Source organism: Oncorhynchus gorbuscha, linkage group LG23 (assembly GCF_021184085.1).
Source record: "Oncorhynchus gorbuscha isolate QuinsamMale2020 ecotype Even-year linkage group LG23, OgorEven_v1.0, whole genome shotgun sequence".
Taxonomy (NCBI): domain Eukaryota; kingdom Metazoa; phylum Chordata; class Actinopteri; order Salmoniformes; family Salmonidae; genus Oncorhynchus; species Oncorhynchus gorbuscha.
The window spans coordinates 62628367-62648893 of record NC_060195.1 but is presented as its reverse complement, the minus strand read 5'-3'; the positions used below and the strand labels follow the sequence as shown (position 1 = coordinate 62648893).

Sequence of the window (20527 nt, the reverse complement as noted above, 5' to 3'; positions counted from 1 at the left end):
CGTCCACATGTCAAAATGGGGGGAGTCTTAGCAAATGGCTTAATGGTTCTTTTTAACGCAATCGTGTTTTATATTTTTATTTTTTATTTGGGGGGGGGTTTAACAAGGGGTCTCACGCTTTTGTTATTTGCCTGTTTGTGGCCCGCCTGTGAAATTCGTGCAATTCTCTTTCAACCTCCAGTCAACTAGCTGTTAAAAATATGTCAGAAGTGGGATTCGAACACACACCTCCAGGGGAGACTGCGACCTGAACGCAGCGCCTTAGATCCTGACTGTTAAAAGCTGTTTTTGCAGAATGTTAAAAATACGATAGTTATTCACTGCTCATGTTAACTGGATGTAACTTCCTTTATCTTAAGCCATTTATTTGTCAACTGGTTATTGCAAAGCAGTATGACATGCAGGTGTTAAAAATATGTCAGAAGTGGGATTCGAACCCACGCCTCCAGGGGAGACTGCGACCTGAACGCAGCGCCTTAGACCGCTCGGCCATCCTGACTGGTAAAAGCTAGATTTGGTGTCGGGATAAAGCGTACTGGCTAAAAGTAGATAAAGGTTCGACCTCCTGAGATCACGACAAGGACCAGTAAATGCACAATACTGACTTGCACTTTCAACATCAAATAGTCATTGGTTTTTATCAATTAAAAACTCCTGTCATTGATTTATCTTCAATATGTCCATCAATGGGAAAAGCCTACTAAATCGTCATTGATTGAGCGTTAAAGTGGCCTCAGAATATGGCCATTCTGATATAAATGATAAAATACCTCAGATAAGACCGGAAAAGTGCCTGGAAGTATCAGCAACCATCAGGGTGAGAGTGACAACACGTCCACATGTCAAAATGGGGGGAGTCTTAGCAAATGGCTTAATGGTTCTTTTTAACGCAATCGTGTTTTATATTTTTATTTTTTATTTGGGGGGTTTAACAAGGGGTCTCACGCTTTTGTTATTTGCCTGTTTGTGGCCCGCCTGTGAAATTCGTGCAATTCTCTTTCAACCTACAGTCAACTAGCTGTTAAAAATATGTCAGAAGTGGGATTCGAACACACACCTCCAGGGGAGACTGCGACCTGAACGCAGCGCCTTAGATCCTGACTGTTAAAAGCTGTTTTTGCAGAATGTTAAAAATACGATAGTTATTCACTGCTCATGTTAACTGGATGTAATTTCCTTTATCTTAAGCCATTTATTTGTCAACTGGTTATTGCAAAGCAGTATGACATGCAGGTGTTAAAAACATGTCAGAAGTGGGATTCGAACCCACGCCTCCAGGGGAGACTGCGACCTGAACGTCAGGAGTGGAACCCACGCCTCCAAGGGGCAGACTTCCCTGACGCAGCGCCTTAGACCGCTCGGCCATCCTGACTGGTAAAAGCTGGATTTGGTGTCGGGATAAAGCGTACTGGCTAAAAGTAGATAAAGGTTCGACCTCCAGAGATCACGACAAGGACCAGTAAATGCACAATACTGACTTGCACTTTCAACATCAAATAGTCATTGGTTTTTATCAATTAAAAACTCCTGTCATTGATTTATCTTCAATATGTCCATCAATGGGAAAAGCCTACTAAATCGTCATTGATTGAGCGTTAAAGTGGCCTCAGAATATGGCCATTCTGATATAAATGATAAAATACCTCAGATAAGACCGGAAAAGTGCCTGGAAGTATCAGCAACCATCAGGGTGAGAGTGACAACACGTCCACATGTCAAAATGGGGGGAGTCTTAGCAAATGGCTTAATGGTTCTTTTTAACGCAATCGTGTTTTATATTTTTATTTTTTATTTGGGGGGTTTAACAAGGGGTCTCACGCTTTTGTTATTTGCCTGTTTGTGGCCCGCCTGTGAAATTCGTGCAATTCTCTTTCAACCTACAGTCAACTAGCTGTTAAAAATATGTCAGAAGTGGGATTCGAACACACACCTCCAGGGGAGACTGCGACCTGAACGCAGCGCCTTAGATCCTGACTGTTAAAAGCTGTTTTTGCAGAATGTTAAAAATACGATAGTTATTCACTGCTCATGTTAACTGGATGTAACTTCCTTTATCTTAAGCCATTTATTTGTCAACTGGTTATTGCAAAGCAGTATGACATGCAGGTGTTAAAAATATGTCAGAAGTGGGATTCGAACCCACGCCTCCAGGGGAGACTGCGACCTGAACGCAGCGCCTTAGACCGCTCGGCCATCCTGACTGGTAAAAGCTGGATTTGGTGTCGGGATAAAGCGTACTGGCTAAAAGTAGATAAAGGTTCGACCTCCAGAGATCACGACAAGGACCAGTAAATGCACAATACTGACTTGCACTTTCAACATCAAATAGTCATTGGTTTTTATCAATTAAAAACTCCTGTCATTGATTTATCTTCAATATGTCCATCAATGGGAAAAGCCTACTAAATCGTCATTGATTGAGCGTTAAAGTGGCCTCAGAATATGGCCATTCTGATATAAATGATAAAATACCTCAGATAAGACCGGAAAAGTGCCTGGAAGTATCAGCAACCATCAGGGTGAGAGTGACAACACGTCCACATGTCAAAATGGGGGGAGTCTTAGCAAATGGCTTAATGGTTCTTTTTAACGCAATCGTGTTTTATATTTTTATTTTTTATTTGGGGGGGGTTTAACAAGGGGTCTCACGCTTTTGTTATTTGCCTGTTTGTGGCCCGCCTGTGAAATTCGTGCAATTCTCTTTCAACCTCCAGTCAACTAGCTGTTAAAAATATGTCAGAAGTGGGATTCGAACACACACCTCCAGGGGAGACTGCGACCTGAACGCAGCGCCTTAGATCCTGACTGTTAAAAGCTGTTTTTGCAGAATGTTAAAAATACGATAGTTATTCACTGCTCATGTTAACTGGATGTAACTTCCTTTATCTTAAGCCATTTATTTGTCAACTGGTTATTGCAAAGCAGTATGACATGCAGGTGTTAAAAATATGTCAGAAGTGGGATTTGAACCCACGCCTCCAGGGGAGACTGCGACCTGAACGCAGCGCCTTAGACCGCTCGGCCATCCTGACTGGTAAAAGCTAGATTTGGTGTCGGGATAAAGCGTACTGGCTAAAAGTAGATAAAGGTTCGACCTCCTGAGATCACGACAAGGACCAGTAAATGCACAATACTGACTTGCACTTTCAACATCAAATAGTCATTGGTTTTTATCAATTAAAAACTCCTGTCATTGATTTATCTTCAATATGTCCATCAATGGGAAAAGCCTACTAAATCGTCATTGATTGAGCGTTAAAGTGGCCTCAGAATATGGCCATTCTGATATAAATGATAAAATACCTCAGATAAGACCGGAAAAGTGCCTGGAAGTATCAGCAACCATCAGGGTGAGAGTGACAACACGTCCACATGTCAAAATGGGGGGAGTCTTAGCAAATGGCTTAATGGTTCTTTTTAACGCAATCGTGTTTTATATTTTTATTTTTTATTTGGGGGGGGGTTTAACAAGGGGTCTCACGCTTTTGTTATTTGCCTGTTTGTGGCCCGCCTGTGAAATTCGTGCAATTCTCTTTCAACCTACAGTCAACTAGCTGTTAAAAATATGTCAGAAGTGGGATTCGAACACACACCTCCAGGGGAGACTGCGACCTGAACGCAGCGCCTTAGATCCTGACTGTTAAAAGCTGTTTTTGCAGAATGTTAAAAATACGATAGTTATTCACTGCTCATGTTAACTGGATGTAATTTCCTTTATCTTAAGCCATTTATTTGTCAACTGGTTATTGCAAAGCAGTATGACATGCAGGTGTTAAAAACATGTCAGAAGTGGGATTCGAACCCACGCCTCCAGGGGAGACTGCGACCTGAACGCAGCGCCTTAGACCGCTCGGCCATCCTGACTGGTAAAAGCTGGATTTGGTGTCGGGATAAAGCGTACTGGCTAAAAGTAGATAAAGGTTCGACCTCCAGAGATCACGACAAGGACCAGTAAATGCACAATACTGACTTGCACTTTCAACATCAAATAGTCATTGGTTTTTATCAATTAAAAACTCCTGTCATTGATTTATCTTCAATATGTCCATCAATGGGAAAAGCCTACTAAATCGTCATTGATTGAGCGTTAAAGTGGCCTCAGAATATGGCCATTCTGATATAAATGATAAAATACCTCAGATAAGACCGGAAAAGTGCCTGGAAGTATCAGCAACCATCAGGGTGAGAGTGACAACACGTCCACATGTCAAAATGGGGGGAGTCTTAGCAAATGGCTTAATGGTTCTTTTTAACGCAATCGTGTTTTATATTTTTATTTTTTATTTGGGGGGGTTTAACAAGGGGTCTCACGCTTTTGTTATTTGCCTGTTTGTGGCCCGCCTGTGAAATTCGTGCAATTCTCTTTCAACCTCCAGTCAACTAGCTGTTAAAAATATGTCAGAAGTGGGATTCGAACACACACCTCCAGGGGAGACTGCGACCTGAACGCAGCGCCTTAGATCCTGACTGTTAAAAGCTGTTTTTGCAGAATGTTAAAAATACGATAGTTATTCACTGCTCATGTTAACTGGATGTAACTTCCTTTATCTTAAGCCATTTATTTGTCAACTGGTTATTGCAAAGCAGTATGACATGCAGGTGTTAAAAATATGTCAGAAGTGGGATTCGAACCCACGCCTCCAGGGGAGACTGCGACCTGAACGCAGCGCCTTAGACCGCTCGGCCATCCTGACTGGTAAAAGCTAGATTTGGTGTCGGGATAAAGCGTACTGGCTAAAAGTAGATAAAGGTTCGACCTCCTGAGATCACGACAAGGACCAGTAAATGCACAATACTGACTTGCACTTTCAACATCAAATAGTCATTGGTTTTTATCAATTAAAAACTCCTGTCATTGATTTATCTTCAATATGTCCATCAATGGGAAAAGCCTACTAAATCGTCATTGATTGAGCGTTAAAGTGGCCTCAGAATATGGCCATTCTGATATAAATGATAAAATACCTCAGATAAGACCGGAAAAGTGCCTGGAAGTATCAGCAACCATCAGGGTGAGAGTGACAACACGTCCACATGTCAAAATGGGGGGAGTCTTAGCAAATGGCTTAATGGTTCTTTTTAACGCAATCGTGTTTTATATTTTTATTTTTTATTTGGGGGGGGTTTAACAAGGGGTCTCACGCTTTTGTTATTTGCCTGTTTGTGGCCCGCCTGTGAAATTCGTGCAATTCTCTTTCAACCTACAGTCAACTAGCTGTTAAAAATATGTCAGAAGTGGGATTCGAACACACACCTCCAGGGGAGACTGCGACCTGAACGCAGCGCCTTAGATCCTGACTGTTAAAAGCTGTTTTTGCAGAATGTTAAAAATACGATAGTTATTCACTGCTCATGTTAACTGGATGTAATTTCCTTTATCTTAAGCCATTTATTTGTCAACTGGTTATTGCAAAGCAGTATGACATGCAGGTGTTAAAAATATGTCAGAAGTGGGATTCGAACCCACGCCTCCAGGGGAGACTGCGACCTGAACGCAGCGCCTTAGACCGCTCGGCCATCCTGACTGGTAAAAGCTGGATTTGGTGTCGGGATAAAGCGTACTGGCTAAAAGTAGATAAAGGTTCGACCTCCAGAGATCACGACAAGGACCAGTAAATGCACAATACTGACTTGCACTTTCAACATCAAATAGTCATTGGTTTTTATCAATTAAAAACTCCTGTCATTGATTTATCTTCAATATGTCCATCAATGGGAAAAGCCTACTAAATCGTCATTGATTGAGCGTTAAAGTGGCCTCAGAATATGGCCATTCTGATATAAATGATAAAATACCTCAGATAAGACCGGAAAAGTGCCTGGAAGTATCAGCAACCATCAGGGTGAGAGTGACAACACGTCCACATGTCAAAATGGGGGGAGTCTTAGCAAATGGCTTAATGGTTCTTTTTAACGCAATCGTGTTTTATATTTTTATTTTTTATTTGGGGGGTTTAACAAGGGGTCTCACGCTTTTGTTATTTGCCTGTTTGTGGCCCGCCTGTGAAATTCGTGCAATTCTCTTTCAACCTCCAGTCAACTAGCTGTTAAAAATATGTCAGAAGTGGGATTCGAACACACACCTCCAGGGAGACTGCGACCTGAACGCAGCGCCTTAGATCCTGACTGTTAAAAGCTGTTTTTGCAGAATGTTAAAAATACGATAGTTATTCACTGCTCATGTTAACTGGATGTAACTTCCTTTATCTTAAGCCATTTATTTGTCAACTGGTTATTGCAAAGCAGTATGACATGCAGGTGTTAAAAATATGTCAGAAGTGGGATTCGAACCCACGCCTCCAGGGGAGACTGCGACCTGAACGCAGCGCCTTAGACCGCTCGGCCATCCTGACTGGTAAAAGCTAGATTTGGTGTCGGGATAAAGCGTACTGGCTAAAAGTAGATAAAGGTTCGACCTCCTGAGATCACGACAAGGACCAGTAAATGCACAATACTGACTTGCACTTTCAACATCAAATAGTCATTGGTTTTTATCAATTAAAAACTCCTGTCATTGATTTATCTTCAATATGTCCATCAATGGGAAAAGCCTACTAAATCGTCATTGATTGAGCGTTAAAGTGGCCTCAGAATATGGCCATTCTGATATAAATGATAAAATACCTCAGATAAGACCGGAAAAGTGCCTGGAAGTATCAGCAACCATCAGGGTGAGAGTGACAACACGTCCACATGTCAAAATGGGGGGAGTCTTAGCAAATGGCTTAATGGTTCTTTTTAACGCAATCGTGTTTTATATTTTTATTTTTTATTTGGGGGGTTTAACAAGGGGTCTCACGCTTTTGTTATTTGCCTGTTTGTGGCCCGCCTGTGAAATTCGTGCAATTCTCTTTCAACCTCAGTCAACTAGCTGTTAAAAATATGTCAGAAGTGGGATTCGAACACACACCTCCAGGGGAGACTGCGACCTGAACGCAGCGCCTTAGATCCTGACTGTTAAAAGCTGTTTTTGCAGAATGTTAAAAATACGATAGTTATTCACTGCTCATGTTAACTGGATGTAACTTCCTTTATCTTAAGCCATTTATTTGTCAACTGGTTATTGCAAAGCAGTATGACATGCAGGTGTTAAAAATATGTCAGAAGTGGGATTCGAACCCACGCCTCCAGGGGAGACTGCGACCTGAACGCAGCGCCTTAGACCGCTCGGCCATCCTGACTGGTAAAAGCTAGATTTGGTGTCGGGATAAAGCGTACTGGCTAAAAGTAGATAAAGGTTCGACCTCCTGAGATCACGACAAGGACCAGTAAATGCACAATACTGACTTGCACTTTCAACATCAAATAGTCATTGGTTTTTATCAATTAAAAACTCCTGTCATTGATTTATCTTCAATATGTCCATCAATGGGAAAAGCCTACTAAATCGTCATTGATTGAGCGTTAAAGTGGCCTCAGAATATGGCCATTCTGATATAAATGATAAAATACCTCAGATAAGACCGGAAAAGTGCCTGGAAGTATCAGCAACCATCAGGGTGAGAGTGACAACACGTCCACATGTCAAAATGGGGGGAGTCTTAGCAAATGGCTTAATGGTTCTTTTTACGCAATCGTGTTTTATATTTTTATTTTTTATTTGGGGGGTTTAACAAGGGGTCTCACGCTTTTGTTATTTGCCTGTTTGTGGCCCGCCTGTGAAATTCGTGCAATTCTCTTTCAACCTCCAGTCAACTAGCTGTTAAAAATATGTCAGAAGTGGGATTCGAACACACACCTCCAGGGGAGACTGCGACCTGAACGCAGCGCCTTAGATCCTGACTGTTAAAAGCTGTTTTTGCAGAATGTTAAAAATACGATAGTTATTCACTGCTCATGTTAACTGGATGTAACTTGGTTATCTTAAGCCATTTATTTGTCAACTGGTTATTGCAAAGCAGTATGACATGCAGGTGTTAAAAATATGTCAGAAGTGGGATTCGAACCCACGCCTCCAGGGGAGACTGCGACCTGAACGCAGCGCCTTAGACCGCTCGGCCATCCTGACTGGTAAAAGCTAGATTTGGTGTCGGGATAAAGCGTACTGGCTAAAAGTAGATAAAGGTTCGACCTCCTGAGATCACGACAAGGACCAGTAAATGCACAATACTGACTTGCACTTTCAACATCAAATAGTCATTGGTTTTTATCAATTAAAAACTCCTGTCATTGATTTATCTTCAATATGTCCATCAATGGGAAAAGCCTACTAAATCGTCATTGATTGAGCGTTAAAGTGGCCTCAGAATATGGCCATTCTGATATAAATGATAAAATACCTCAGATAAGACCGGAAAAGTGCCTGGAAGTATCAGCAACCATCAGGGTGAGAGTGACAACACGTCCACATGTCAAAATGGGGGGAGTCTTAGCAAATGGCTTAATGGTTCTTTTTAACGCAATCGTGTTTTATATTTTTATTTTTTATTTGGGGGGTTTAACAAGGGGTCTCACGCTTTTGTTATTTGCCTGTTTGTGGCCCGCCTGTGAAATTCGTGCAATTCTCTTTCAACCTCCAGTCAACTAGCTGTTAAAAATATGTCAGAAGTGGGATTCGAACACACACCTCCAGGGGAGACTGCGACCTGAACGCAGCGCCTTAGATCCTGACTGTTAAAAGCTGTTTTTGCAGAATGTTAAAAATACGATAGTTATTCACTGCTCATGTTAACTGGATGTAACTTCCTTTATCTTAAGCCATTTATTTGTCAACTGGTTATTGCAAAGCAGTATGACATGCAGGTGTTAAAAATATGTCAGAAGTGGGATTCGAACCCACGCCTCCAGGGGAGACTGCGACCTGAACGCAGCGCCTTAGACCGCTCGGCCATCCTGACTGGTAAAAGCTAGATTTGGTGTCGGGATAAAGCGTACTGGCTAAAAGTAGATAAAGGTTCGACCTCCTGAGATCACGACAAGGACCAGTAAATGCACAATACTGACTTGCACTTTCAACATCAAATAGTCATTGGTTTTTATCAATTAAAAACTCCTGTCATTGATTTATCTTCAATATGTCCATCAATGGGAAAAGCCTACTAAATCGTCATTGATTGAGCGTTAAAGTGGCCTCAGAATATGGCCATTCTGATATAAATGATAAAATACCTCAGATAAGACCGGAAAAGTGCCTGGAAGTATCAGCAACCATCAGGGTGAGAGTGACAACACGTCCACATGTCAAAATGGGGGGAGTCTTAGCAAATGGCTTAATGGTTCTTTTTAACGCAATCGTGTTTTATATTTTTATTTTTTATTTGGGGGGTTTAACAAGGGGTCTCACGCTTTTGTTATTTGCCTGTTTGTGGCCCGCCTGTGAAATTCGTGCAATTCTCTTTCAACCTCCAGTCAACTAGCTGTTAAAAATATGTCAGAAGTGGGATTCGAACACACACCTCCAGGGGAGACTGCGACCTGAACGCAGCGCCTTAGATCCTGACTGTTAAAAGCTGTTTTTGCAGAATGTTAAAAATACGATAGTTATTCACTGCTCATGTTAACTGGATGTAACTTCCTTTATCTTAAGCCATTTATTTGTCAACTGGTTATTGCAAAGCAGTATGACATGCAGGTGTTAAAAATATGTCAGAAGTGGGATTCGAACCCACGCCTCCAGGGGAGACTGCGACCTGAACGCAGCGCCTTAGACCGCTCGGCCATCCTGACTGGTAAAAGCTGGATTTGGTGTCGGGATAAAGCGTACTGGCTAAAAGTAGATAAAGGTTCGACCTCCTGAGATCACGACAAGGACCAGTAAATGCACAATACTGACTTGCACTTTCAACATCAAATAGTCATTGGTTTTTATCAATTAAAAACTCCTGTCATTGATTTATCTTCAATATGTCCATCAATGGGAAAAGCCTACTAAATCGTCATTGATTGAGCGTTAAAGTGGCCTCAGAATATGGCCATTCTGATATAAATGATAAAATACCTCAGATAAGACCGGAAAAGTGCCTGGAAGTATCAGCAACCATCAGGGTGAGAGTGACAACACGTCCACATGTCAAAATGGGGGGAGTCTTAGCAAATGGCTTAATGGTTCTTTTTAACGCAATCGTGTTTTATATTTTTATTTTTTATTTGGGGGGGTTTAACAAGGGGTCTCACGCTTTTGTTATTTGCCTGTTTGTGGCCCGCCTGTGAAATTCGTGCAATTCTCTTTCAACCTCCAGTCAACTAGCTGTTAAAAATATGTCAGAAGTGGGATTCGAACACACACCTCCAGGGAGACTGCGACCTGAACGCAGCGCCTTAGATCCTGACTGTTAAAAGCTGTTTTTGCAGAATGTTAAAAATACGATAGTTATTCACTGCTCATGTTAACTGGATGTAACTTCCTTTATCTTAAGCCATTTATTTGTCAACTGGTTATTGCAAAGCAGTATGACATGCAGGTGTTAAAAATATGTCAGAAGTGGGATTCGAACCCACGCCTCCAGGGGAGACTGCGACCTGAACGCAGCGCCTTAGACCGCTCGGCCATCCTGACTGGTAAAAGCTAGATTTGGTGTCGGGATAAAGCGTACTGGCTAAAAGTAGATAAAGGTTCGACCTCCTGAGATCACGACAAGGACCAGTAAATGCACAATACTGACTTGCACTTTCAACATCAAATAGTCATTGGTTTTTATCAATTAAAAACTCCTGTCATTGATTTATCTTCAATATGTCCATCAATGGGAAAAGCCTACTAAATCGTCATTGATTGAGCGTTAAAGTGGCCTCAGAATATGGCCATTCTGATATAAATGATAAAATACCTCAGATAAGACCGGAAAAGTGCCTGGAAGTATCAGCAACCATCAGGGTGAGAGTGACAACACGTCCACATGTCAAAATGGGGGGAGTCTTAGCAAATGGCTTAATGGTTCTTTTTAACGCAATCGTGTTTTATATTTTTATTTTTTATTTGGGGGGTTTAACAAGGGGTCTCACGCTTTTGTTATTTGCCTGTTTGTGGCCCGCCTGTGAAATTCGTGCAATTCTCTTTCAACCTACAGTCAACTAGCTGTTAAAAATATGTCAGAAGTGGGATTCGAACACACACCTCCAGGGGAGACTGCGACCTGAACGCAGCGCCTTAGATCCTGACTGTTAAAAGCTGTTTTTGCAGAATGTTAAAAATACGATAGTTATTCACTGCTCATGTTAACTGGATGTAACTTCCTTTATCTTAAGCCATTTATTTGTCAACTGGTTATTGCAAAGCAGTATGACATGCAGGTGTTAAAAATGTCAGAAGTGGGATTCGAACCCACGCCTCCAGGGGAGACTGCGACCTGAACGCAGCGCCTTAGACCGCTCGGCCATCCTGACTGGTAAAAGTTGGATTTGGTGTCGGGATAAAGCGTACTGGCTAAAAGTAGATAAAGGTTCGACCTCCTGAGATCACGACAAGGACCAGTAAATGCACAATACTGACTTGCACTTTCAACATCAAATAGTCATTGGTTTTTATCAATTAAAAACTCCTGTCATTGATTTATCTTCAATATGTCCATCAATGGGAAAAGCCTACTAAATCGTCATTGATTGAGCGTTAAAGTGGCCTCAGAATATGGCCATTCTGATATAAATGATAAAATACCTCAGATAAGACCGGAAAAGTGCCTGGAAGTATCAGCAACCATCAGGGTGAGAGTGACAACACGTCCACATGTCAAAATGGGGGGAGTCTTAGCAAATGGCTTAATGGTTCTTTTTAACGCAATCGTGTTTTATATTTTTATTTTTTATTTGGGGGGTTTAACAAGGGGTCTCACGCTTTTGTTATTTGCCTGTTTGTGGCCCGCCTGTGAAATTCGTGCAATTCTCTTTCAACCTCCAGTCAACTAGCTGTTAAAAATATGTCAGAAGTGGGATTCGAACACACACCTCCAGGGAGACTGCGACCTGAACGCAGCGCCTTAGATCCTGACTGTTAAAAGCTGTTTTTGCAGAATGTTAAAAATACGATAGTTATTCACTGCTCATGTTAACTGGATGTAATTTCCTTTATCTTAAGCCATTTATTTGTCAACTGGTTATTGCAAAGCAGTATGACATGCAGGTGTTAAAAACATGTCAGAAGTGGGATTCGAACCCACGCCTCCAGGGGAGACTGCGACCTGAACGCAGCGCCTTAGACCGCTCGGCCATCCTGACTGGTAAAAGCTGGATTTGGTGTCGGGATAAAGCGTACTGGCTAAAAGTAGATAAAGGTTCGACCTCCTGAGATCACGACAAGGACCAGTAAATGCACAATACTGACTTGCACTTTCAACATCAAATAGTCATTGGTTTTTATCAATTAAAAACTCCTGTCATTGATTTATCTTCAATATGTCCATCAATGGGAAAAGCCTACTAAATCGTCATTGATTGAGCGTTAAAGTGGCCTCAGAATATGGCCATTCTGATATAAATGATAAAATACCTCAGATAAGACCGGAAAAGTGCCTGGAAGTATCAGCAACCATCAGGGTGAGAGTGACAACACGTCCACATGTCAAAATGGGGGGAGTCTTAGCAAATGGCTTAATGGTTCTTTTTAACGCAATCGTGTTTTATATTTTATTTTTTTATTTGGGGGGTTTAACAAGGGGTCTCACGCTTTTGTTATTTGCCTGTTTGTGGCCCGCCTGTGAAATTCGTGCAATTCTCTTTCAACCTCCAGTCAACTAGCTGTTAAAAATATGTCAGAAGTGGGATTCGAACACACACCTCCAGGGGAGACTGCGACCTGAACGCAGCGCCTTAGATCCTGACTGTTAAAAGCTGTTTTTGCAGAATGTTAAAAATACGATAGTTATTCACTGCTCATGTTAACTGGATGTAACTTCCTTTATCTTAAGCCATTTATTTGTCAACTGGTTATTGCAAAGCAGTATGACATGCAGGTGTTAAAAATATGTCAGAAGTGGGATTTGAACCCACGCCTCCAGGGGAGACTGCGACCTGAACGCAGCGCCTTAGACCGCTCGGCCATCCTGACTGGTAAAAGCTAGATTTGGTGTCGGGATAAAGCGTACTGGCTAAAAGTAGATAAAGGTTCGACCTCCTGAGATCACGACAAGGACCAGTAAATGCACAATACTGACTTGCACTTTCAACATCAAATAGTCATTGGTTTTTATCAATTAAAACTCCTGTCATCGATTTATCTTCAATATGTCCATCAATGGGAAAAGCCTACTAAATCGTCATTGATTGAGCGTTAAAGTGGCCTCAGAATATGGCCATTCTGATATAAATGATAAAATACCTCAGATAAGACCGGAAAAGTGCCTGGAAGTATCAGCAACCATCAGGGTGAGAGTGACAACACGTCCACATGTCAAAATGGGGGGAGTCTTAGCAAATGGCTTAATGGTTCTTTTTAACGCAATCGTGTTTTATATTTTTATTTTTTATTTGGGGGGTTTAACAAGGGGTCTCACGCTTTTGTTATTTGCCTGTTTGTGGCCCGCCTGTGAAATTCGTGCAATTCTCTTTCAACCTCCAGTCAACTAGCTGTTAAAAATATGTCAGAAGTGGGATTCGAACACACACCTCCAGGGGAGACTGCGACCTGAACGCAGCGCCTTAGATCCTGACTGTTAAAAGCTGTTTTTGCAGAATGTTAAAAATACGATAGTTATTCACTGCTCATGTTAACTGGATGTAACTTCCTTTATCTTAAGCCATTTATTTGTCAACTGGTTATTGCAAAGCAGTATGACATGCAGGTGTTAAAAATATGTCAGAAGTGGGATTCGAACCCACGCCTCCAGGGGAGACTGCGACCTGAACGCAGCGCCTTAGACCGCTCGGCCATCCTGACTGGTAAAAGCTAGATTTGGTGTCGGGATAAAGCGTACTGGCTAAAAGTAGATAAAGGTTCGACCTCCTGAGATCACGACAAGGACCAGTAAATGCACAATACTGACTTGCACTTTCAACATCAAATAGTCATTGGTTTTTATCAATTAAAAACTCCTGTCATTGATTTATCTTCAATATGTCCATCAATGGGAAAAGCCTACTAAATCGTCATTGATTGAGCGTTAAAGTGGCCTCAGAATATGGCCATTCTGATATAAATGATAAAATACCTCAGATAAGACCGGAAAAGTGCCTGGAAGTATCAGCAACCATCAGGGTGAGAGTGACAACACGTCCACATGTCAAAATGGGGGGAGTCTTAGCAAATGGCTTAATGGTTCTTTTTAACGCAATCGTGTTTTATATTTTTATTTTTTATTTGGGGGGTTTAACAAGGGGTCTCACGCTTTTGTTATTTGCCTGTTTGTGGCCCGCCTGTGAAATTCGTGCAATTCTCTTTCAACCTACAGTCAACTAGCTGTTAAAAATATGTCAGAAGTGGGATTCGAACACACACCTCCAGGGGAGACTGCGACCTGAACGCAGCGCCTTAGATCCTGACTGTTAAAAGCTGTTTTTGCAGAATGTTAAAAATACGATAGTTATTCACTGCTCATGTTAACTGGATGTAATTTCCTTTATCTTAAGCCATTTATTTGTCAACTGGTTATTGCAAAGCAGTATGACATGCAGGTGTTAAAAACATGTCAGAAGTGGGATTCGAACCCACGCCTCCAGGGAGACTGCGACCTGAACGCAGCGCCTTAGACCGCTCGGCCATCCTGACTGGTAAAAGCTGGATTTGGTGTCGGGATAAAGCGTACTGGCTAAAAGTAGATAAAGGTTCGACCTCCAGAGATCACGACAAGGACCAGTAAATGCACAATACTGACTTGCACTTTCAACATCAAATAGTCATTGGTTTTTATCAATTAAAAACTCCTGTCATTGATTTATCTTCAATATGTCCATCAATGGGAAAAGCCTACTAAATCGTCATTGATTGAGCGTTAAAGTGGCCTCAGAATATGGCCATTCTGATATAAATGATAAAATACCTCAGATAAGACCGGAAAAGTGCCTGGAAGTATCAGCAACCATCAGGGTGAGAGTGACAACACGTCCACATGTCAAAATGGGGGGAGTCTTAGCAAATGGCTTAATGGTTCTTTTTAACGCAATCGTGTTTTATATTTTTATTTTTTATTTGGGGGGTTTAACAAGGGGTCTCACGCTTTTGTTATTTGCCTGTTTGTGGCCCGCCTGTGAAATTCGTGCAATTCTCTTTCAACCTACAGTCAACTAGCTGTTAAAAATATGTCAGAAGTGGGATTCGAACCCACACCTCCAGGGGAGACTGCGACCTGAACGCAGCGCCTTAGATCCTGACTGTTAAAAGCTGTTTTTGCAGAATGTTAAAAATACGATAGTTATTCACTGCTCATGTTAACTGGATGTAATTTCCTTTATCTTAAGCCATTTATTTGTCAACTGGTTATTGCAAAGCAGTATGACATGCAGGTGTTAAAAACATGTCAGAAGTGGGATTCGAACCCACGCCTCCAGGGGAGACTGCGACCTGAACGCAGCGCCTTAGACCGCTCGGCCATCCTGACTGGTAAAAGCTGGATTTGGTGTCGGGATAAAGCGTACTGGCTAAAAGTAGATAAAGGTTCGACCTCCAGAGATCACGACAAGGACCAGTAAATGCACAATACTGACTTGCACTTTCAACATCAAATAGTCATTGGTTTTTATCAATTAAAAACTCCTGTCATTGATTTATCTTCAATATGTCCATCAATGGGAAAAGCCTACTAAATCGTCATTGATTGAGCGTTAAAGTGGCCTCAGAATATGGCCATTCTGATATAAATGATAAAATACCTCAGATAAGACCGGAAAAGTGCCTGGAAGTATCAGCAACCATCAGGGTGAGAGTGACAACACGTCCACATGTCAAAATGGGGGGAGTCTTAGCAAATGGCTTAATGGTTCTTTTTAACGCAATCGTGTTTTATATTTTTATTTTTTATTTGGGGGGTTTAACAAGGGGTCTCACGCTTTTGTTATTTGCCTGTTTGTGGCCCGCCTGTGAAATTCGTGCAATTCTCTTTCAACCTCCAGTCAACTAGCTGTTAAAAATATGTCAGAAGTGGGATTCGAACACACACCTCCAGGGGAGACTGCGACCTGAACGCAGCGCCTTAGATCCTGACTGTTAAAAGCTGTTTTTGCAGAATGTTAAAAATACGATAGTTATTCACTGCTCATGTTAACTGGATGTAATTTCCTTTATCTTAAGCCATTTATTTGTCAACTGGTTATTGCAAAGCAGTATGACATGCAGGTGTTAAAAATATGTCAGAAGTGGGATTCGAACCCACGCCTCCAGGGGAGACTTGCGACCTGAACGCAGCGCCTTAGACCGCTCGGCCATCCTGACTGGTAAAAGCTGGATTTGGTGTCGGGATAAAGCGTACTGGCTAAAAGTAGATAAAGGTTCGACCTCCAGAGATCACGACAAGGACCAGTAAATGCACAATACTGACTTGCACTTTCAACATCAAATAGTCATTGGTTTTTATCAATTAAAAACTCCTGTCATTGATTTATCTTCAATATGTCCATCAATGGGAAAAGCCTACTAAATCGTCATTGATTGAGCGTTAAAGTGGCCTCAGAATATGGCCATTCTGATATAAATGATAAAATACCTCAGATAAGACCGGAAAAGTGCCTGGAAGTATCAGCAACCATCAGGGTGAGAGTGACAACACGTCCACATGTCAAAATGGGGGGAGTCTTAGCAAATGGCTTAATGGTTCTTTTTAACGCAATCGTGTTTTATATTTTATTTTTATTTGGGGGGGTTTAACAAGGGGTCTCACGCTTTTGTTATTTGCCTGTTTGTGGCCCGCCTGTGAAATTCGTGCAATTCTCTTTCAACCTCCAGTCAACTAGCTGTTAAAAATATGTCAGAAGTGGGATTCGAACACACATCTCCAGGGGAGACTGCGACCTGAACGCAGCGCCTTAGATCCTGACTGTTAAAAGCTGTTTTTGCAGAATGTTAAAAATACAATAGTTATTCACTGCTCATGTTAACTGGATGTAACTTCCTTTATCTTAAGCCATTTATTTGTCAACTGGTTATTGCAAAGCAGTATGACATGCAGGTGTTAAAAATATGTCAGAAGTGGGATTTGAACCCACGCCTCCAGGGGAGACTGCGACCTGAACGCAGCGCCTTAGACCGCTCGGCCATCCTGACTGGTAAAAGTTGGATTTGGTGTCGGGATAAAGCGTACTGGCTAAAAGTAGATAAAGGTTCGACCTCCTGAGATCACGACAAGGACCAGTAAATGCACAATACATCAAATAGTCTTGCACTTTCAACATCAAATAAAAGTCTAAATTGGTTTTTATCAATTAAAAAAAATACTCAACCATCAGGGTGAGAGTGACAACACGTCCACATGTCAAAATGGGGGAGTCTTAGCAAATGGCTTAATGGTTCTTTTTAACGCAATCGTGTTTTATATTTTTATTTTTTATTTGGGGGGGGGTTTAACAAGGGGTCTCACGCTTTTGTTATTTGCCTGTTTGTGGCCCGCCTGTGAAATTCGTGCAATTCTCTTTCAACCTCCAGTCAACTAGCTGTTAAAAATATGTCAGAAGTGGGATTCGAACACACACCTCCAGGGGAGACTGCGACCTGAACGCAGCGCCTTAGATCCTGACTGTTAAAAGCTGTTTTTGCAGAATGTTAAAAATACGATAGTTATTCACTGCTCATGTTAACTGGATGTAACTTCCTTTATCTTAAGCCATTTATTTGTCAACTGGTTATTGCAAAGCAGTATGACATGCAGGTGTTAAAAATATGTCAGAAGTGGGATTCGAACCCACACCTCCAGGGGAGACTGCAACCTGAACGCAGCGCCTTAGACCGCTCGGCCATCCTGACTGATAAAAGCTAGATTTGGTGTCGGGATAAAGCGTACTGGCTAAAAGTAGATAAAGGTTCGACCTCCTGAGATCACGACAAGGACCAGTAAATGCACAATACTGACTTGCACTTTCAACATCAAATAGTCATTGGTTTTTATCAATTAAAAACTCCTGTCATCGATTTATCTTCAATATGTCCATCAATGGGAAAAGCCTACTAAATCGTCATTGATTGAGCGTTAAAGTGGCCTCAGAATATGGCCATTCTGATATAAATGATAAAATACCTCAGATAAGACCGGAAAAGTGCCTGGAAGTATCAGCAACCATCAGGGTGAGAGTGACAACACGTCCACATGTCAAAATGGGGGGAGTCTTAGCAAATGGCTTAATGGTTCTTTTTAACGCAATCGTGTTTTATATTTTTATTTTTTATTTGGGGGGTTTAACAAGGGTCTCACGCTTTTGTTATTTGCCTGTTTGTGGCCCGCCTGTGAAATTCGTGCAATTCTCTTTCAACCTCCAGTCAACTAGCTGTTAAAAATATGTCAGAAGTGGGATTCGAACACACACCTCCAGGGGAGACTGCGACCTGAACGCAGCGCCTTAGATCCTGACTGTTAAAAGCTGTTTTTGCAGAATGTTAAAAATACGATAGTTATTCACTGCTCATGTTAACTGGATGTAACTTCCTTTATCTTAAGCCATTTATTTGTCAACTGGTTATTGCAAAGCAGTATGACATGCAGGTGTTAAAAATATGTCAGAAGTGGGATTCGAACCCACGCCTCCAGGGGAGACTGCGACCTGAACGCAGCGCCTTAGACCGCTCGGCCATCCTGACTGGTAAAAGCTAGATTTGGTGTCGGGATAAAGCGTACTGGCTAAAAGTAGATAAAGGTTCGACCTCCTGAGATCACGACAAGGACCAGTAAATGCACAATACTGACTTGCACTTTCAACATCAAATAGTCATTGGTTTTTATCAATTAAAAACTCCTGTCATTGATTTATCTTCAATATGTCCATCAATGGGAAAAGCCTACTAAATCGTCATTGATTGAGCGTTAAAGTGGCCTCAGAATATGGCCATTCTGATATAAATGATAAAATACCTCAGATAAGACCGGAAAAGTGCCTGGAAGTATCAGCAACCATCAGGGTGAGAGTGACAACACGTCCACATGTCAAAATGGGGGGAGTCTTAGCAAATGGCTTAATGGTTCTTTTTAACGCAATCGTGTTTTATATTTTTATTTTTTATTTGGGGGGTTTAACAAGGGGTCTCACGCTTTTGTTATTTGCCTGTTTGTGGCCCGCCTGTGAAATTCGTGCAATTCTCTTTCAACCTCCAGTCAACTAGCTGTTAAAAATATGTCAGAAGTGGGATTCGAACACACACCTCCAGGGGAGACTGCGACCTGAACGCAGCGCCTTAGATCCTGACTGTTAAAAGCTGTTTTTGCAGAATGTTAAAAATACGATAGTTATTCACTGCTCATGTTAACTGGATGTAACTTCCTTTATCTTAAGCCATTTATTTGTCAACTGGTTATTGCAAAGCAGTATGACATGCAGGTGTTAAAAATATGTCAGAAGTGGGATTCGAACCCACGCCTCCAGGGGAGACTGCGACCTGAACGCAGCGCCTTAGACCGCTCGGCCATCCTGACTGGTAAAAGCTGGATTTGGTGTCGGGATAAAGCGTACTGGCTAAAAGTAGATAAAGGTTCGACCTCCTGAGATCACGACAAGGACCAGTAAATGCACAATACTGACTTGCACTTTCAACATCAAATAGTCATTGGTTTTTATCAATTAAAAACTCCTGTCATTGATTTATCTTCAATATGTCCATCAATGGGAAAAGCCTACTAAATCGTCATTGATTGAGCGTTAAAGTGGCCTCAGAATATGGCCATTCTGATATAAATGATAAAATACCTCAGATAAGACCGAAAAGTGCCTGGAAGTATCAGCAACCATCAGGGTGAGAGTGACAACACGTCCACATGTCAAAATGGGGGAGTCTTAGCAAATGGCTTAATGGTTCTTTTTAACGCAATCGTGTTTTATATTTTTATTTTTTATTTGGGGGGTTTAACAAGGGGTCTCACGCTTTTGTTATTTGCCTGTTTGTGGCCCGCCTGTGAAATTCGTGCAATTCTCTTTCAACCTCCAGTCAACTAGCTGTTAAAAATATGTCAGAAGTGGGATTCGAACACACACCTCCAGGGGAGACTGCGACCTGAACGCAGCGCCTTAGATCCTGACTGTTAAAAGCTGTTTTTGCAGAATGTTAAAAATACGATAGTTATTCACTGCTCATGTTAACTGGATGTAACTTCCTTTATCTTAAGCCATTTATTTGTCAACTGGTTATTGCAAAGCAGTATGACATGCAGGTGTTAAAAATATGTCAGAAGTGGGATTCGAACCCACGCCTCCAGGGGAGACTGCGACCTGAACGCAGCGCCTTAGACCGCTCGGCCATCCTGACTGATAAAAGCTAGATTTGGTGTCGGGATAAAGCGTACTGGCTAAAAGTAGATAAAGGTTCGACCTCCTGAGATCACGACAAGGACCAGTAAATGCACAATACTGACTTGCACTTTCAACATCAAATAGTCATTGGTTTTTATCAATTAAAAACTCCTGTCATCGATTTATCTTCAATATGTCCATCAATGGGAAAAGCCTACTAAATCGTCATTGATTGAGCGTT

At 41.7% G+C, this 20527-nt stretch overlaps 25 non-coding genes across 25 annotated transcripts; all 25 read right to left on the bottom strand.

Annotated features, from left to right (window-relative positions):
* Window positions 1-416: 416 nt before the first annotated feature.
* On the bottom strand, window positions 417-499 carry trnal-cag. The gene has a single exon. It is a non-coding gene; the product is annotated as a tRNA-Leu (tRNA).
* A 746-nt stretch (window positions 500-1245) lies between these two features.
* Window positions 1246-1372, bottom strand: trnap-agg. Its single transcript has 2 exons — window positions 1335-1372; window positions 1246-1290 (listed from the first exon to the last, which is right to left on the bottom strand). It is a non-coding gene; the product is annotated as a tRNA-Pro (tRNA).
* A 746-nt stretch (window positions 1373-2118) lies between these two features.
* On the bottom strand, window positions 2119-2201 carry trnal-cag. The gene has a single exon. It is a non-coding gene; the product is annotated as a tRNA-Leu (tRNA).
* Window positions 2202-2949: 748 nt separating this feature from the next.
* On the bottom strand, window positions 2950-3032 carry trnal-cag. Its single transcript has one exon. It is a non-coding gene; the product is annotated as a tRNA-Leu (tRNA).
* Window positions 3033-3781: 749 nt separating this feature from the next.
* Window positions 3782-3864, bottom strand: trnal-cag. The gene has a single exon. It is a non-coding gene; the product is annotated as a tRNA-Leu (tRNA).
* Window positions 3865-4611: 747 nt separating this feature from the next.
* trnal-cag lies at window positions 4612-4694 on the bottom strand. The gene has a single exon. It is a non-coding gene; the product is annotated as a tRNA-Leu (tRNA).
* Window positions 4695-5442: 748 nt separating this feature from the next.
* On the bottom strand, window positions 5443-5525 carry trnal-cag. The gene has a single exon. It is a non-coding gene; the product is annotated as a tRNA-Leu (tRNA).
* Window positions 5526-6270: 745 nt separating this feature from the next.
* trnal-cag lies at window positions 6271-6353 on the bottom strand. The gene has a single exon. It is a non-coding gene; the product is annotated as a tRNA-Leu (tRNA).
* Window positions 6354-7098: 745 nt separating this feature from the next.
* On the bottom strand, window positions 7099-7181 carry trnal-cag. Its single transcript has one exon. It is a non-coding gene; the product is annotated as a tRNA-Leu (tRNA).
* A 744-nt stretch (window positions 7182-7925) lies between these two features.
* trnal-cag lies at window positions 7926-8008 on the bottom strand. The gene has a single exon. It is a non-coding gene; the product is annotated as a tRNA-Leu (tRNA).
* A 746-nt stretch (window positions 8009-8754) lies between these two features.
* Window positions 8755-8837, bottom strand: trnal-cag. Its single transcript has one exon. It is a non-coding gene; the product is annotated as a tRNA-Leu (tRNA).
* A 746-nt stretch (window positions 8838-9583) lies between these two features.
* Window positions 9584-9666, bottom strand: trnal-cag. The gene has a single exon. It is a non-coding gene; the product is annotated as a tRNA-Leu (tRNA).
* A 746-nt stretch (window positions 9667-10412) lies between these two features.
* On the bottom strand, window positions 10413-10495 carry trnal-cag. The gene has a single exon. It is a non-coding gene; the product is annotated as a tRNA-Leu (tRNA).
* Window positions 10496-11239: 744 nt separating this feature from the next.
* On the bottom strand, window positions 11240-11322 carry trnal-cag. The gene has a single exon. It is a non-coding gene; the product is annotated as a tRNA-Leu (tRNA).
* Window positions 11323-12067: 745 nt separating this feature from the next.
* On the bottom strand, window positions 12068-12150 carry trnal-cag. Its single transcript has one exon. It is a non-coding gene; the product is annotated as a tRNA-Leu (tRNA).
* Window positions 12151-12896: 746 nt separating this feature from the next.
* Window positions 12897-12979, bottom strand: trnal-cag. Its single transcript has one exon. It is a non-coding gene; the product is annotated as a tRNA-Leu (tRNA).
* A 745-nt stretch (window positions 12980-13724) lies between these two features.
* Window positions 13725-13807, bottom strand: trnal-cag. The gene has a single exon. It is a non-coding gene; the product is annotated as a tRNA-Leu (tRNA).
* Window positions 13808-14553: 746 nt separating this feature from the next.
* Window positions 14554-14635, bottom strand: trnal-cag. The gene has a single exon. It is a non-coding gene; the product is annotated as a tRNA-Leu (tRNA).
* A 746-nt stretch (window positions 14636-15381) lies between these two features.
* trnal-cag lies at window positions 15382-15464 on the bottom strand. Its single transcript has one exon. It is a non-coding gene; the product is annotated as a tRNA-Leu (tRNA).
* Window positions 15465-16210: 746 nt separating this feature from the next.
* On the bottom strand, window positions 16211-16294 carry trnal-cag. The gene has a single exon. It is a non-coding gene; the product is annotated as a tRNA-Leu (tRNA).
* Window positions 16295-17039: 745 nt separating this feature from the next.
* trnal-cag lies at window positions 17040-17122 on the bottom strand. Its single transcript has one exon. It is a non-coding gene; the product is annotated as a tRNA-Leu (tRNA).
* A 613-nt stretch (window positions 17123-17735) lies between these two features.
* trnal-cag lies at window positions 17736-17818 on the bottom strand. The gene has a single exon. It is a non-coding gene; the product is annotated as a tRNA-Leu (tRNA).
* Window positions 17819-18563: 745 nt separating this feature from the next.
* Window positions 18564-18646, bottom strand: trnal-cag. Its single transcript has one exon. It is a non-coding gene; the product is annotated as a tRNA-Leu (tRNA).
* Window positions 18647-19392: 746 nt separating this feature from the next.
* Window positions 19393-19475, bottom strand: trnal-cag. The gene has a single exon. It is a non-coding gene; the product is annotated as a tRNA-Leu (tRNA).
* Window positions 19476-20219: 744 nt separating this feature from the next.
* trnal-cag lies at window positions 20220-20302 on the bottom strand. Its single transcript has one exon. It is a non-coding gene; the product is annotated as a tRNA-Leu (tRNA).
* Window positions 20303-20527: the final 225 nt, after the last annotated feature.